We start from the raw sequence: 18100 nt of genomic DNA, 5'->3' as shown, positions 1-18100 counted from the left end.
TTAAATGAGAGGGGAAAAGAAGATAACAGTACCGTCAGCACGTACACTAGGGTCAGACCATACGCTTCTGGAGTTTAGAAAAAAGCACTTAACTCAAACCAGAGAACCCACAGCTTATGTCATCTGCCCTTCCATTCAGAGGATCTAGCGTATGATTGTTTGAGGAATGAAAAAGCCATTTTGGCGTCGGCGGGCGTGAAAGAGAGTGCCTGTCCTGTAGCATGGCCCCGCGTTGTCAAAGCCTCCGAGGTTCACCAAGGTCAGGGGAATTATGATTTGACGAGCGCTCTGCCCGATGTCTGAAACAACGATACAGCCTCGCTGCTCATTGGAGAAGTGCCATGGTTCCATATTCCCGGCTGACCTCTGGATAAAGCGGCCCTTTTTTTCGGCGATAATGAAACTGGATAGCTCTGAGGTGAGACATGAATGTTTTGTTAACAGAGGAATATCTGTGTCGTTTGGTTAGAGAGGTACATCTTGGGAAGATGAGGGTCTTGGTGTACGAGAGCTTCACCTAGGCCAATCTCTTACAGCTTGTCGTGGCTTTATCAGACTGGGCCCAGGTGCCATAAATGCAATAGGCTATCAACAAAATGGATGCTGTCAGCAAGAAGGGAATCGAAAGGTAGAGAAAGCATCTTAATGCTATTCTGATATGTGCTTCAGAGCTCGCTTTACATAACACTAATGGCAATGACATATCACCTGTCAAGACAAAGTCACCATGAGAGTAGCTGGAGGGGTGCTCTCATTTTATCTATCAGGGCTCTAACTCCTCTAGCTCCATAATGAGACAGGGTGCAGGCCAGGCAGCAGGCTCTTAGCCAGCCTGCCAGCTTTAAGTTGGCCCCTAGCACAGTCAGTGTAGTCAGCTCAACTATGTCTGAGCCTCGACCTAGGTCGGGCAAAACTAAACATGGCGGTGTTCGCCTTAGCAATCTCACTGGCATAAAAACTTCCACTTCCATGGTGCGTCAATCTAAGTTACATAACAAAATTTTTTTTAGTGTTTACATGCACTAAATTAGTATTTGGTACCATTGCCTTGAAATGGTTTCCCACAATAAATTGGGTGAATTTTGTCCCATTCCTCCTGACAGAGCTGGTGTAACTGAGTCAGGTTTGTAGGCCTCCTTGCTCGCACACAGTTTTTCAGTTCTGCCCACACATTTTCAATAGGATTGAGGTCAGGGCTTTATGATGGCCACTCCAATACCTTGACTTTGTTGTCCTTAAGCCATTTTGCCACAACTTTGGAAGTATGCTTGGGTTCTATGTCCACTTGGAAGACCCATTTGCGACCAAGCTTAAACTTCCTGACTGATGTCTTGAGATGTTGCTTCAATATATCCACATAATTTTCCTACCTCATGATGCCATCTATTTTGTGAAGTGCACCAATCCCTCCTACAGCAAAGCACCCCCACAACATGATGCTGCCACCCTCATGCGTCACGGTTCGGATGGTGTATGATCTTTGTCCCCATGTGCAGTTGCAAACCGTAGTCTGTCTTTTTTTATGGCAGTTTTTGAGCAGTGGCTTCTTCCTTGCAGAGCGGCCTTTCAGGTTATCTCGATATAGGATTTGTTTTACAGTGGATATAGATACTTTTGTACCGGTTTCCTCCAGAATCTTCACAAGGTCTTTTGCTGCTGTTCTGGGATTGATTTGCACTTTTCGCACCAAAGTACATTCATCTCTAGGAGACAGAGTGTGTCTCCTTCCTGAGCGGTATGACAGCTGCGTGGTCCCATGGTGTTTATACTTGCTTACAATTGTTTGTACAGATGAACGTGGTACCATCAGGCATTTGGAAATTGCTCCCAAGGATGAACCAGACTTGTGGAGGTCTACAATTGTTTTCTGAGGTCTTGGCTGATTTCGTTTGATTTTCCCATGATGTCAAGCAAAGAGGCACTGAGTTTGAAGGTAGGCCTTAAAATACATCTTCAGGTACACCTCCAATCAGAAGCTTCTGAAGCCATGACATCATTTTCTGGAATTTTCCAAGCTGTTTAAAGGCACAGTCAACTTAGTGTATGTATAGTATAGTTGGGGACGGTACCAGAGGTAACAGGAGAGAGTTCAGTTTTGATCCCCACAGGACACAGCAAGACCCGGAGCTCAGAAGACGGTATCCGGAGAGGGTCCCGGAGGCCCTGCTGTGTGGGAGCCGGACTGAGTCGGCGACCCATTCGAGGAGTCGGAAGGACAGCCCCACTGCTGCGTATCCCGAACCGACAGTCGGCAGCGCCAAAGGACCGTAAACCCGTGTAGAGACAGCCTGGGTAGGGCCGACCCGCCAATGACACACCCAGGTAGATGGAGACCAAAGGAGGTTTGAGAGGAGTCGATGCCCTCAGCAAGCCCCGAAAGCGAGGTGGGTCACGCAGTGGACTACGTCACCTCCTGTTGGACACACCACGAATCAACTGCACCCATGGTCCCGATGAAGGTTGACGGACACGGAAGCTCTATTAGACTCCGGAAGTATGGTTACCCTCGTAACCACAAGCCTGCTGAAACAGGAGACTGAACATGGTAGGTAGACGTTAATTTCCTGTGTTCACGGGGACACAAAGCGGTATTCAACTGTATGGGCCAACATCGTGACTCCACAAGGGAACTTCCAGATGATGGTGGGTGCAGTACCAGACTTACCGGTACCTGACTTACCGGTACGCTCAAACAAATGCTGCGGAAGGTAATCGAACAGGATCGTAAGAACTAGGACCAGCTACTACCCCACCTAATGTTCTCAAACTGAGAAGTACCCCAGTCCTCCACAGGGTTTTCCCCTTTCGAACTCCTCTACCTGGAGGAGGCCACGCGGCCTACTGGACCTCGCCAAGGAGGTGTGGGAAGCCCAACCGACCCCCTTACGCAGTGTGGTAGAGCACATGGAGACGATGATGGAGAGGATGACAGCCATATGGCCAGTCGTGAGGGAACATATGGAGAAGGCCCAACGCGCCCAAGCCCAGATCTACAATCGGGGAGACCAGCCCCGAGAATTCCAGGTGGGAGACAGGGTGTTGGTCTTGATTCTACTCTGTCCATGTCTGATCTGTGTAAACGTTTTGAACCAACCCCCTGGACTGCCACAGTATGTAAACTTCCGACTTCAACTGTAAATAAAGTGCATTCGGAAAGCATTCAGACCCCTTCACTTTTTCCACATTTTGTTACGTTACAGCCTTATTCTAAATTGATTAAATTGTTTTTTTTCCCTCATCAATCTACAAACAATACCCCATAAAGCAAACATTTTTGCTACATTTTTCCAAATGTATCATAAATACATAACTGAAATATTACATTTACATAAGTATTCAGACCTTTGACAGCGATTATAGCCTCAAGTTTTCTTGGGTAAGACACTATAAGCTTGGCACACCTGTATTTGGGGAATTTCTCCCATTCTTCTCCGCATATCATCTCAAGCTCTGTCAGGTTGGATGTGGAGTATCACATCTTGTTTCTCATGGTCCGAGAGTCCTTTTGGTGCCTTTTGGCAAACTCAAAGTGGGCTGTCGTGTATTTTACTGAGGATCACCTTCCGTCTGGCCTCTCTACCTTAAAGGCCCGATTGGTGGAGTGCTGCAGAGATGGTTGTCCTTCTGGAAGGTTCTCCCATCTCCACAGAGGAAGTCTGGAGCTCTGTCAGAGTGACCATCGGTTTCTTGGTCACCTCCCTGACCAAGGCCCTTCTCCCCCGATTGCTCAGTTTGGCCGGGCGGCCAGCTCTAGGAAGAGCCTTGGTGGATCCAAACTTCTTCCATTTAAGAATGATGGAGGCCACTGTGTTCTTGGGGACCTTCAATGCTGCACACATGTTTTGATACCCTTCCCCAGATCTGTGCCTCGACACAATCCTGTCTTGGAGTTCTACGGACAATTCCTTTGACCTCATGGCTTGGTTTTTGTTTGCTCTGACATGCACTGTCAACTGTGGGACCTTATTTAGACAGGTGTCTGCCTTTCCAAATCATGTCCGATCCATATAATTTACCACAGGTGGACTCCAATCAAGTTGTAGAAACATCTCAAGGATGATCAAAACAGGCTTGACCTGAGCTCAATTTCGAGTCTCATAGCAAAGGGTCTAAATACTTATGTATTTCTGTGTTTTATTTTTTAAAATAAATTAGCTAAAATGTCTAAAAACCTGTTTTCACTTTGTCATTATGGGGTAATTAATACATTTTAGAATAAGGCTATAACGTAACAAAACGTCGAAAAGGTGAAGGGGTCTGAATACTTTTCTGAATGCACTGCTTGCTACCTCTTTGTGATGTAATTCAGAAACACAATGTCAAACTTTCAATGCTATTGCAGACGACACATACATTGCAAATAAACGTGGTGAAGCCCCAAAACTGCCTGGCATGGCGGTAAGTGTTTTATTTTTAAACTCGGACAAAACAGAGATGCTAGTTCTAGTTTTCTTGAAACAACGACATCTGCTGTTGGATCTGACAATGAATCTTCATGGATTGTACATTTGTCTCAAATAAAACTGTGAAGGTCCTCGACCTTACTCTTGTTGGGTTCGACACTTGGACCCGTGCCACGTCTTCTGTGAGAAAATGTTGTACTCTACGGATGTTGCAAAGCATGAACCTGCAGGAGCGATTCACTGTTTTGATGTTTGCAGAGAACAACAGGGATCTTTGCTCCAGGGATCTTTGCACTTTGGGAGTTGTCAACCGTGATGAAGAGGTCTTAGAGTGGGCATGCTTTCCCCAGGAGGAAGAGCAGCTCCGTCTTGTCGAGGTTGATCCTGAGGTAGTGGGCCAACATCCAAGCTGAGATATCTTCCAGGCACACAAAGATGCATGTCGCCAACTGGGTGTCTGAAGTGGGAATGAGAAAAGTAGTTGAGTGTCATCTGCATAGCAATAATTGGAGTGACCATGTGAGGATATGATGGAGCCGAGTGACTTGGTGTGTAGAGAAAAGAGGAGAGGTGCTTAAAACCGAGCCCTGGGGGACACCAGTAGTGAGAGCACGATGTGCAGACACAGATCCTCTCCATGCCAACTGGTAGGAGCGACCTGTCAGTTAGGATGCAATCCAGGAGTGTGCAGAACCTGAGATGCCCATCCCTGAGAGGGTGGAGAGGAGGATTTGATGGTTCATGGTGTTGAAGGCAACAGATAGATTTAGGAGGATGAGAAAAGAGAAGAGAGTCAGCTTTGGCAGAGCAGAGAGCCTCCGTGACACAGAGGAGAGCAGTCTCAGTTGAGTGACTCATCTTGAAGCCTGACTGGTTAAGGTTAAGACGATTGTTCTGAGTGAGATAACGAGAGAGCTGGTCAGAGATAGCCCGCTTTGGAAAGAAAAGAAAGAAGAGATACTGGTCTGTAATTCTTTGATCAGAGGGGTCGAGTGTTGGTTTCTCGAGGAGGGGAGCGACTCTGGCCATCATTACATCAGAGGGGACGCAGCCATTGGTGAGGGATGAGTTGATGAGGGAAGTGAGGAATGGGAGAAGGTCTCCAGAGATGGATTCTAGAGAAGGGGATGGTGTTGAGTGGGCAGGTTGTCGGGTGGCTGGACATCACTAGTTGCAGGATTTCATCTGGAGAGAGAGGGGCAAAGGGGTCAAAGAGTAGGGCAGTTCTGTGTGAGTTAGACCAATGGACTCCGTAAGCTGAGTGAATGAGGAGCGGATATTGTCAACCTTTTTTCCAAAGTGGTTGACACGGTCGTTCACAGAGAGGGAGGAGGGATGGGGAGAAGGTGGAGGATTAAGGAGGGAGGATAAGGTGGAAAATAGTTTCCCAGGGTTGGAGAAGAAGAGCATGTAGAGAGGAGGGAGTGGAAGGGTGATAGGTCCTCTGGAAGTTTAGTTTTTCCTCCATTTCCACTCAGCTGCCCACATCCCTGTTCTGTGAGCAGGAGGAAGGGTCGAGCCAGCCGGGAGGAAAGGGGAAGAGGCAGTCAGGAGACAGGAGGGAGAAGGATATAGCAGAAGGGAGAGATGATAGAATAGAAGAGGAGAGAGTAGTGGGAAAAAGACAGTGAAGATTGTGACGGTGCATGACCATCTGGGTAGGGGCTGAGTGGGTAGGGTTGGACGAGAGTGGGAAGGAGAAAAAATAAACAAAATAGTCATTAGAGACCTGGAGGGGATTGGAGTGAGATTGGTAGGCTAACAGCCTCTAGTAAAGATGAGGTCAAGCTTATTGCCTGCCTTGTGAGTGGGAGGGGACTGGGAAAGGGTGATGTCAAAAGAGGCAAGGAGAGGGAAGAAAGAGTTTGAAAGAAATGAATTGAAGTCAGGCTTCGGGACGTTGAAGTCGCCCAGTATGATGAGTGGTGAACCATCGTCGGGAAATGACCTTATCTAGGTGTTAAGCTCATTGAGGAACTCTCCAAGGGCACTTGGTGGATGATAGATGCCAACAATGTTAAGCTTGAGTGGCAGTGACAGTGACAGCATGGAATTCAAATGAGGAGATGGGCAGGTGAGAGAGGGGGAAAATTGAAAATCTCAGTTTAGGAGAAATGAGTAGTAGCAGTGTTCTCATGGGTAATCTATGTCTCAGCCTTGTTGACCACCGATTGGCAGTTCCAAACACTGCCGGAGACTAGGAATTGCACATGGGTTGTGCGGGAAGGGTACACTAGATTAGAAGGGTTGCAGCCACGGAGTGGGGAGTTTCTGTAAAACCTACAGGTAGAGGAGTGAACAGGAAATCACACATACTTGACAAAACTACACAATAGCAAAATCTGATAATCAAAAATATCTTGTTTCGGCGACAGTCTTCATTTTGGGCAACAACGCGGTGAAAAACTAGGGGAGATTGAAGTACTTACACTAATTGCTGATTGCCTAGCAGAGGTGAAGAAAAATACCCCCTCCAACAGACATACCCACCAATTATCAGAAAGCTCTCACAAATTCCCTTGAAACCAGTTGAAGTCAATGGTCCAACACTTCAAAGTCACAAGTACTGAGCTTTCAGCAGCTCAAAAAGCAATGATTAGGCTGCTAGCTATAAAGAGGCAGCATTTAACTAGAAAGGTCTTAGCCAGACTATATCAACAACAACACTTATTGAAAGACAAAAATAAACTTTGGCTACTCTTGCAGAGATGAGTTGTCTTCCCAGGCAATAGATGAGCACTGATCGGGTGACAGCCCTGTAATGTGTATACATGTATGGGAGAAGTCACTCACCCTCCCTGTAATGTGTGTGTTTGGGAGAAGCTACTCACCCTCCCTGTAATGTGTGTGTTTGGGAGAAGTCACTCACCCTCCCTGTAATGTGTGTGTTCGGGAGAAGTCACTCACCCTCCCTGTAATGTGTGTGTTCGGGAGAAGTCACTCACCCTCCCTGTAATGTGTGTGTTTGGGAGAAGACACTCACCCTCCCTGTAATGTGTGTGTTCGGGAGAAGACACTCACCCTCCCTGTAATGTGTGTGTTTGGGAGAAGACACTCACCCTCCCTGTAATGTGTGTGTTTGGGAGAAGTCACTCACCCTCCCTGTAATGTGTGTTGACACTCACCCTCCTGTAATGTGTGTGTTTGGGAGAAGACACTCACCCTCCCTGTAATGTGTGTGTTTGGGGAAGTCACTCACCCTCCTGTAATGTGTGTTCACTCACCCTCCCTGTAATGTGTGTGTTTGGGAGAAGTCACTCACCCTCCCTGTAATGTGTGTGTTGGGAGAAGTCACTCACCCTCCCTGTAACCCTCCCTGTGTGTGTTTGGGAGAAGACACTCACCCTCCCTGTAATGTGTGTGTTTGGGAGAAGTCACTCACCCTCCCTGTAATGTGTGTGTTCAGAAGGAGTAAAGACACTCACCCCCCCCTGTAATGTGTGTGTTTGGGAGAAGACACTCACCCTCCCTGTAATGTGTGTTGGGAGAAGTCACTCACCCTCCCTGTAATGTGTGTGTTTGGGAGAAGTCACTCACCCTCCCTGTAATGTGTGTGATTGGGAGAAGTCACTCACCCTCCCTGTAATGTGTGTGTTTGGGAAGTCACTCACCCTCCCTGTAATGTGTGTGTTGGGAGAAGTCACTCACCCTCCCTGTAATGTGTGTGTTTGGGAGAAGTCACTCACCCTCCCTGTAAAAGTCACTCACCCTCCCTGTAATGTGTGTGTTCAGGAGAAGTCACTCACCCTCCCTGTAATGTGTGTGTTCAGGAGAAGTCACTCACCCTCCCTGTAATGTGTGTGATCAGGGGAAGTCACTCACCCTCACTCACCCTCCCTGTAATGTGTGTGATTGGGAGAAGACACTCACCCTCCCTGTAATGTGTGTGTTTGGGGAAGACACTCACCCTCCCTGTAATGTGTGTGATTCACTCACCCTCCCTGTAATGTGTGTGATTGGGAGAAGACACTCACCCTCCCTGTAATGTGTGTGTTCGGGAGAAGTCACTCACCCTCCCTGTAATGTGTGTGTTTGGGAGAAGTCACTCACCCTCCCTGTAATGTGTGTGTTGGGAGAAGTCACTCACCCTCCCTGTAATGTGTGTGTTTGGGAGAAGTCACTCACCCTCCCTGTAATGTGTGTTTGTACTCACCCTCCCTGTAATGTGTGTGTTTGGGAGAAGCACTCACCCTCCCTGTAATGTGTGTGTTCGGGAGAAGTCACTCACCCTCCCTCACTCACCCTCCCTGTAATGTGTGTGTTCTGTAATGTGGAAGAAGACACTCACCCTCCCTGTAATGTGTGTGTTCGGGAGAAGTCACTCACCCTCCCTGTAATGTGTGTGATTGGGAGAAGACACTCACCCTCCCTGTAATGTGTGTGATTGGGAGAAGACACTCACCCTCCCTGTAATGTGTGTGTTCGGGAGAAGTCACTCACCCTCCCTGTAATGTGTGTGATTGGAAGAAGACACTCACCCTCCCTGTAATGTGTGTGTTCGGGAGAAGTCACTCACCCTCCCTGTAATGTGTGTGTTTGGGAGAAGTCACTCACCCTCCCTGTAATGTGTGTGTTTAGGAGAAGCTACTCACCAACCCTGTAATGTGTATGTTCGGGAGAAGTCACTCACCCTCCCTGTAATGTGTGTGTTTGGGAGAAGTCACTCACCCTCCCTGGGAGAAGTCACTCACCCTCCCTGTAACTCACCCTCCCTGTAATGTGGGAGAAGTCACTCACCCTCCCTGTAATGTGTGTGTTCGGGAGAAGTCACTCACCCTCCCTGTAATGTGTGTGATTGGGAGAAGACACTCACCCTCCCTGTAATGTGTGTGTTTGGGAGAAGCTACTCACCCTCCCTGTAATGTGTGTGTTCAGGAGAAGTCACTCACCCTCCCTGTTATGTGTGTGTTCGGAAGAAGACACTCACCCTCCCTGTAATGTGTGTGTTCGGGAGAAGTCACTCACCCTCCCTGTAATGTGTGTGATTGGGAGAAGACACTCACCCTCCCTGTAATGTGTGTGATTGGGAGAAGACACTCACCCTCCCTGTAATGTGTGTGTTCGGGAGAAGTCACTCACCCTCCCTGTAATGTGTGTGATTGGAAGAAGACACTCACCCTCCCTGTAATGTGTGTGTTCGGGAGAAGTCACTCACCCTCCCTGTAATGTGTGTGTTTGGGAGAAGTCACTCACCCTCCCTGTAATGTGTGTGTTTCACCCTCCCTGTAATGTGTGTGTTTGGGAGAAGTCACTCACCCTCCCTGTAATGTGTGTGTTTGGGAGAAGTCACTCACCCTCCCTGTAACCCTCCCTGTAATGTGTGTTTGGGAGAAGTCACTCACCCTCCCTGTAATGTGTGTGTTTGGGAGAAGACACTCACCCTCCCTGTAATGTGTGTGTTGGGAGAAGTCACTCACCCTCCCTGTAATGTGTGTGTTGGGAGAAGTCACTCACCCTCCCTGTAATGTGTGTGTTTGGGAGAAGTCACTCACCCTCCCTGTAATGTGTGTGATTGGGAGAAGACACTCACCCTCCCTGTAATGTGTGTGATTGGGAGAAGACACTCACCCTCCCTGTAATGTGTGTGTTTGGGAGAAGTCACTCACCCTCCATGTAATGTGTGTGATTGGGAGAAGTCACTCACCCTCCCTGTAATGTGTGTGTTCGGGAGAAGTCACTCACCCTCCCTGTAATGTGTGTTTGGGAGAAGTCACTCACCCTCCCTGTAATGTGTGTGTTTGGGAGAAGTCACTCACCCTCCCTGTAATGTGTGTGTCTGGGAGAAGTCACTCACCCTCCCTGTAATGTGTGTGTTCGGGAGAAGTCACTCACCCTCCCTGTAATGTGTGTGATTGGGAGAAGACACTCACCCTCCCTGTAATGTGTGTGTTTGGGAGAAGCACTCACCCTCCCTGTAATGTGTGTGTTCAGGAGAAGTCACTCACCCTCCCTGTATGTGTGTGTCGGGAGAAGTCACTCACCCTCCCTGAAGAAGACACTCACCCTCCCTGTAATGTGTGTGTTTGGGAGAAGTCACTCACCCTCCCTGTAATGTGTGTGATTGGGAGAAGACACTCACCCTCCCTGTAATGTGTGTGATTGGGAGAAGACACTCACCCTCCCTGTAATGTGTGTGTTCGGGAGAAGTCACTCACCCTCCCTGTAATGTGTGTGATTGGGAGAAGACACTCACCCTCCCTGTAATGTGTGTGTGTCACCCTCCCTGTAATGTGTGTGTTTGGGAGAAGTCACTCACCCTCCCTGTAATGTGTGTGTTTGGGAGAAGTCACTCACCCTCCCTGTAATGTGTGTGTTTGGGAGAAGTCACTCACCCTCCCTGTAATGTAATGTGTTTGGGAGAAGTCACTCACCCTCCCTGTAATGTGTGTGTTCAGGAGAAGTCACTCACCCTCCCTGTAATGTGTGTGTTCGGAAGAAGACACTCACCCTCCCTGTAATGTGTGTGTTCGGGAGAAGTCACTCACCCTCCCTGTAATGTGTGTGATTGGGAGAAGACACTCACCCTCCCTGTAATGTGTGTGATTGGGAGAAGACACTCACCCTCCCTGTAATGTGTGTGTTCGGGAGAAGTCACTCACCCTCCCTGTAATGTGTGTGATTGGAAGAAGACACTCACCCTCCCTGTAATGTGTGTGTTCGGGAGAAGTCACTCACCCTCCCTGTAATGTGTGTGTTTGGGAGAAGTCACTCACCCTCCCCCTCCCTGTAATGTGTATGTTGGGAGAAGTCACTCACCCTCCCTGTAATGTGTGTGTCTGTCACTCACCCTCCCTGTAATGTGTGTGTTGGGAGAAGTCACTCACCCTCCCTGTAATGTGTGTGATTGGGAGAAGACACTCACCCCTCCCTGTAATGTGTGTGTTCGGGAGAAGTCACTCACCCTCCCTGTAATGTGTGTGTTCAGGAGAAGTCACTCACCCTCCCTGTAATGTGTGTGTTCGGAAGAAGACACTCACCCTCCCTGTAATGTGTGTGTTCGGGAGAAGTCACTCACCCTCCCTGTAATGTGTGTGATTGGGAGAAGACACTCACCCTCCCTGTAATGTGTGTGATTGGGAGAAGACACTCACCCTCCCTGTAATGTGTGTGTTCGGGAGAAGTCACTCACCCTCCCTGTAATGTGTGTGATTGGAAGAAGACACTCACCCTCCCTGTAATGTGTGTGTTCGGGAGAAGTCACTCACCCTCCCTGTAATGTGTGTGTTTGGGAGAAGTCACTCACCCTCCCTGTAATGTGTGTGTTTGGGAGAAGCTACTCACCCTCCCTGTAATGTGTATGTTTGGGAGAAGTCACTCACCCTCCCTGTAATGTGTGTGTTTGGGAGAAGTCACTCACCCTCCCTGTAATGTGTGTGTTTGGGAGAAGTCACTCACCCTCCCTGTAATGTGTGTGTTTGGGAGAAGACACTCACCCTCCCTGTAATGTGTGTGTTCAGGAGAAGTCACTCACCCTCCCTGTAATGTGTGTGTTCGGGAGAAGTCACTCACCCTCCCTGTAATGTGTGTGTTCAGGAGAAGTCACTCACCCTCCCTGTAATGTGTGTGATTGGGAGAAGACACTCACCCTCCCTGTAATGTGTGTGATTGGGAGAAGACACTCACCCTCCCTGTAATGTGTGTGTTTGGGAGAAGTCACTCACCCTCCATGTAATGTGTGTGATTGGGAGAAGTCACTCACCCTCCCTGTAATGTGTGTGTTCGGGAGAAGTCACTCACCCTCCCTGTAATGTGTGTGTTCAGGAGAAGTCACTCACCCTCCCTGTAATGTGTGTGTTCGGAAGAAGACACTCACCCTCCCTGTAATGTGTGTGTTCGGGAGAAGTCACTCACCCTCCCTGTAATGTGTGTGATTGGGAGAAGACACTCACCCTCCCTGTAATGTGTGTGTTCGGGAGAAGCTACTCACCCTCCCTGTAATGTGTGTGTTCGGGAGAAGCTACTCACCCTCCCTGTAATGTGTGTGTTCAGGAGAAGTCACTCACACTCCCTGTAATGTGTGTGTTCGGAAGAAGACACTCACCCTCCCTGTAATGTGTGTGTTCGGGAGAAGTCACTCACCCTCCCTGTAATGTGTGGGTTCGGGAGAAGTCACTCACCCTCCCTGTAATGTGTGTGTTCGGGAGAAGTCACTCACCCTCCCTGTAATGTGTGTGATTGGGAGAAGACACTCACCCTCCCTGTAATGTGTGTGTTGGGAGAAGCACTCACCCTCCCTGTAATGTGTGTGTTCGGGAGAAGCTACTCACCCTCCCTGTAATGTGTGTGTTGTCACTCACACTCCCTGTAATGTGTGTGTTGGGAAGAAGACACTCACCCTCCCTGTAATGTGTGTGTTCGGGAGAAGTCACTCACCCTCCCTGTAATGTGTGGGTTCGGGAGAAGTCACTCACCCTCCCTGTAATGTGTGTGTTTGGGAGAAGTCACTCACCCTCCCTGTAATGTGTGTGTTTGGGAGAAGCTACTCACCCTCCCTGTAATGTGTATGTTCGGGAGAAGTCACTCACCCTCCCTGTAATGTGTGTGTTTGGGAGAAGTCACTCACCCTCCCTGTAATGTGTGTGTTTGGGAGAAGTCACTCACCCTCCCTGTAATGTGTGTGTTTGGGAGAAGACACTCACCCTCCCTGTAATGTGTGTGTTTGGGAGAAGTCACTCACCCTCCCTGTAATGTGTGTGATTGGGAGAAGACACTCACCCTCCCTGTAATGTGTGTGTTTGGGAGAAGTCACTCACCCTCCCTGTAATGTGTGTGTTTGGGAGAAGTCACTCACCCTCCATGTAATGTGTGTGATTGGGAGAAGTCACTCACCCTCCCTGTAATGTGTGTGTTCGGGAGAAGTCACTCACCCTCCCTGTAATGTGTGTGATTGGGAGAAGACACTCACCCTCCCTGTAATGTGTGTGTTCGGGAGAAGCTACTCACCCTCCCTGTAATGTGTGTGTTCAGGAGAAGTCACTCACCCTCCCTGTAATGTGTGTGTTCGGAAGAAGACACTCACCCTCCCTGTAATGTGTGTGTTCGGGAGAAGTCACTCACCCTCCCTGTAATGTGTGTGATTGGGAGAAGACACTCACCCTCCCTGTAATGTGTGTGATTGGGAGAAGCTACTCACCCTCCCTGTAATGTGTGTGTTCGGGAGAAGTCACTCACCCTCCCTGTAATGTGTGTGATTGGAAGAAGACACTCACCCTCCCTGTAATGTGTGTGTTCGGGAGAAGTCACTCACCCTCCCTGTAATGTGTGTGATTGGGAGAAGCTACTCACCCTCCCTGTAATGTGTGTGTTTGGGAGAAGCTACTCACCCTCCCTGTAATGTGTGTGTCGGGAGAAGTCACTCACCCTCCCTGTAATGTGTGTGTTCGGGAGAAGTCACTCACCCTCCCTGTAATGTGTGTGATTGGGAGAAGACACTCACCCTCCCTGTAATGTGTGTGATTGGGAGAAGACACTCACCCTCCCTGTAATGTGTGTGTTCGGGAGAAGTCACTCACCCTCCCTGTAATGTGTGTGTTCGGGAGAAGCTACTCACCCTCCCTGTAATGTGTATGTTCGGGAGAAGTTACTCACCCTCCCTGTAATGTGTGTGTTCAGGAGAAGTCACTCACCCTCCCTGTAATGTGTGTGTCTGGGAGAAGTCACTCACCCTCCCTGTAATGTGTGTGTTTGGGAGAAGTCACTCACCCTCCCTGTAATGTGTGTGATTGGGAGAAGACACTCACCCTCCCTGTAATGTGTGTGTTCGGGAGAAGCTACTCACCCTCCCTGTAATGAAGCTAGCTAGCTTACAAATAATAACAACAAAAAATATCTAGTTAACAGAAGAAAGGAAGACAAAATAAGGACAGAAGAAAAAGGAAAAGAAAAAGGACAACAAAGTGAAACCTCTAAAGAAACAAGAGACCATAATACAAGAAACAGCACTATAGAGAGATAGAACAACAACAACGTAGCCACTGCCAGCTAGCCTACTTCAGCAGTACTGTATCATTTGAATTATTTTAGTCAATAAGATTCCTGCTACGTAAGCTTAACTTTCTGAACATTCGAGACGTGTAGTCCACTTGTCATTCCAATCTCCTTTGCATTAGCGTAGCCTCTTCTGTAGCCTGTCAACTATGTGTCTTTCTATCCCTGTTCTCTCCTCTCTGCACAGACCATACAAACGCTCCACACCGCGTGGCCGCGGCCACTCTAATCTGGTGGTCCCAGCGCACGACGACCACGTGGAGTTCCAGGTCTCCGGTAGCCTCTGGAACTGCCGATCTGCGGCCAACAAGGCAGAGTTCATCTCAGCCTACGCCTCCCTCCAGTCCCTCGACTTCTTGGCACTGACGGAAACATGGATCACCACAGATAACACTGCTACTCCTACTGCTCTCTCTTCGTCCGCCCACGTGTTCTCGCACACCCCGAGAGCTTCTGGTCAGCGGGGTGGTGGCACCGGGATCCTCATCTCTCCCAAGTGGTCATTCTCTCTTTCTCCCCTTACCCATCTGTCTATCGCCTCCTTTGAATTCCATGCTGTCACAGTTACCAGCCCTTTCAAGCTTAACATCCTTATCATTTATCGCCCTCCAGGTTCCCTCGGAGAGTTCATCAATGAGCTTGATGCCTTGATAAGCTCCTTTCCTGAGGACGGCTCACCTCTCACAGTTCTGGGCGACTTTAACCTCCCCACGTCTACCTTTGACTCATTCCTCTCTGCCTCCTTCTTTCCACTCCTCTCCTCTTTTGACCTCACCCTCTCACCTTCCCCTCTACTCACAAGGCAGGCAATACGCTCGACCTCATCTTTACAAGATGCTGTTCTTCCACTAACCTCACTGCAACTCCTCCAAGTCTCCGACCCTCCTTTTCCCCTCTTGCTCTCATCCAACACTTCCCACACTGCCCCTACTCGGATGGTATCGCGCCGTCCCAATCTTCGCTCTCTCTCCCCGCTACTCTCTCCTCTTCCATCCTATCATCTCTTCCCTCTGCTCAAACCTTCTCCAACCTATCTCCTGATTTTGCCTCCTCAACCCTCCTCTCCTCCCTTTCTGCATCCCTTGATTCTCTATATCCCCTATCCTCCAGGCCGGCTCGGTCCTCCCCTCCTGCTCCGTGGCTCAACGACTCATTGCGAGCTCACAGAACAGGGCTCCGGGCAGCCGAGCGGAAATGGAGGAAAACTCGCCTCCCTGCGGACCTGGCATCCTTTCACTCCCTCCTCTCTACATTTTCCTCTTCTGTCTCTGCTGCTAAAGCCACTTTCTACCACTCTAAATTCCAAGCATCTGCCTCTAACCCTAGGAAGCTCTTTGCCACCTTCTCCTCCCTCCTGAATCCTCCTCCCCTCCCCCTCCTCCCTCTCTGCAGATGACTTCGTCAACCATTTTGAAAAGAAGGTCGACGACATCCGATCCTCGTTTGCTAAGTCAAACGACACTGCTGGTTCTGCTCACACTGCCCTACCCTGTGCTCTGACCTCTTTCTCCCTCTCTCTCCAGATGAAATCTCGTGTCTTGTGACGGCCGGCCGCCCAACAACCTGCCCGCTTGACCCTATTCCCTCCTCTCTTCTCCAGACCATTTCCGGAGACCTTCTCCCTTACCTCACCTCGCTCATCAACTCATCCCTGACCGCTGGCTACGTCCCTTCTGTCTTCAAGAGAGCGAGAGTTGCACCCCTTCTGAAAAAACCTACACTCGATCCCTCCGATGTCAACAACTACAGACCAGTATCCCTTCTTTCTTTTCTCTCCAAAACTCTTGAACGTGCCGTCCTTGGCCAGCTCTCCCGCTATCTCTCTCAGAATGACCTTCTTGATCCAAATCAGTCAGGTTTCAAGACTAGTCATTCAACTGAGACTGCTCTTCTCTGTATCACGGAGGCCCTCCGCACTGCTAAAGCTAACTCTCTCTCCTCTGCTCTCATCCTTCTAGACCTATCGGCTGCCTTCGATACTGTGAACCATCAGATCCTCCTCTCCACCCTCTCCGAGTTGGGCATCTCCGGCGCGGCCCACGCTTGGATTGCGTCCTACCTGACAGGTCGCTCCTACCAGGTGGCGTGGCGAGAATCTGTCTCCTCACCACGCGCTCTCACCACTGGCGTCCCCCAGGGCTCTGTTCTAGGCCCTCTCCTATTCTCTCTATACACCAAGTCACTTGGCTCTGTCATAACCTCACATGGTCTCTCCTATCATTGCTATGCAGACGACACACAATTAATCTTCTCCTTTCCCCCTTCTGATGACCAGGTGGCGAATCGCATCTCTGCATGTCTGGCAGACATATCAGTGTGGATGACGGATCACCACCTCAAGCTGAACCTCGGCAAGACGGAGCTGCTCTTCCTCCCGGGAAGGACTGCCCATTCCATGATCTCGCCATCACGGTTGACAACTCCATTGTGTCCTCCTCCCAGAGCGCTAAGAACCTTGGCGTGATCCTGGACAACACCCTGTCGTTCTCAACTAACATCAAGGAGGTGGCCCGTTCTTGTAGGTTCATGCTCTACAACATCCGCAGAGTACGACCCTGCCTCACACAGGAAGCAGCGCAGGTCCTAATCCAGGCACTTGTCATCTCCCGTCTGGATTACTGCAACTCGCTGTTGGCTGGGCTCCCTGCCTGTGCCATTAAACCCCTACAACTCATCCAGAACGCCGCAGCCCGTCTGGTGTTCAACCTTCCCAAGTTCTCTCACGTCACCCCGCTCCTCCGCTCTCTCCTCTGGCTTCCAGTTGAAGCTCGCATCCGCTACAAGACCATGGTGCTTGCCTACGGAGCTGTGAGGGGAACGGCACCTCAGTACCTCCAGGCTCTGATCAGGCCCTACACCCAAACAAGGGCACTGCGTTCATCCACCTCTGGCCTGCTCGCCTCCCTACCACTGAGGAAGTACAGTTCCTGCGCAGCCCAGTCAAAACTGTTCGCTGCTCTGGCCCCCCAATGGTGGAACAAACTCCCTCACGACGCCAGGTCAGCGGAGTCAATCACCACCTTCCGGAGACACCTGAAACCCCACCTCTTTCAGGAATACCTAGGATAGGATAAAGTAATCCTTCTCACCCCCCCCCTTAATTTAGATGCACTATTGTAAAGTGGCGGTTCCACTGGATGTCTTAAGGTGAACGCACCAATTTGTAAGTCGCTCTGGATAAGAGCGTCTGCTAAATGACTTAAATGTCAAATGTAAATGTAATGAGTGTAATGTGTGTGATTGGGAGAAGACACTCACCCTCCCTGTAATGTGTGTGTTCGGGAGAAGGAGAAGCTACTCACCCTCCCTGTAATGTGTGTGTTTGGGAGAAGTCACTCACCCTCCCTGTAATGTGTGTGTTTGGGAGAAGCTACTCACCCTCCCTGTAATGTGTGTGTTTGGGAGAAGTCACTCACCCTCCCTGTAATGTGTGTGTTTGGGAGAAGCTACTCACCCTCCCTGTAATGTGTGTGTTCGGGAGAAGCTACTCACCCTCCCTGTAATGTGTGTGTTCAGGAGAAGTCACTCACCCTCCCTGTAATGTGTGTGTTTGGGAGAAGCTACTCACCCTCCCTGTAATGTGTGTGTTCGGGAGAAGTCACTCACCCTCCCTGTAATGTGTGTGTTCGGGAGAAGTCACTCACCCTCCCTGTAATGTGTGTGTTTGGGAGAAGTCACTCACCCTCCCTGTAATGTGTGTGTTTGGGAGA

At 49.5% G+C, this 18100-nt stretch overlaps 1 protein-coding gene across 1 annotated transcript in view; it reads right to left on the bottom strand.

Moving 5' to 3' along the window:
* The window catches only part of LOC115108982 (uncharacterized), a 49616-nt gene that overhangs the window by 14896 nt on the left and 16620 nt on the right, over positions 1-18100 (bottom strand). The window lies entirely within an intron of this gene.

Source organism: Oncorhynchus nerka, linkage group LG25 (genome assembly GCF_034236695.1).
Source record: "Oncorhynchus nerka isolate Pitt River linkage group LG25, Oner_Uvic_2.0, whole genome shotgun sequence".
Taxonomy (NCBI): Eukaryota; Metazoa; Chordata; class Actinopteri; order Salmoniformes; family Salmonidae; genus Oncorhynchus; species Oncorhynchus nerka.
Note: the sequence above shows the minus strand (reverse complement) of the source record. Positions and strands in the feature narration are given on the sequence as shown.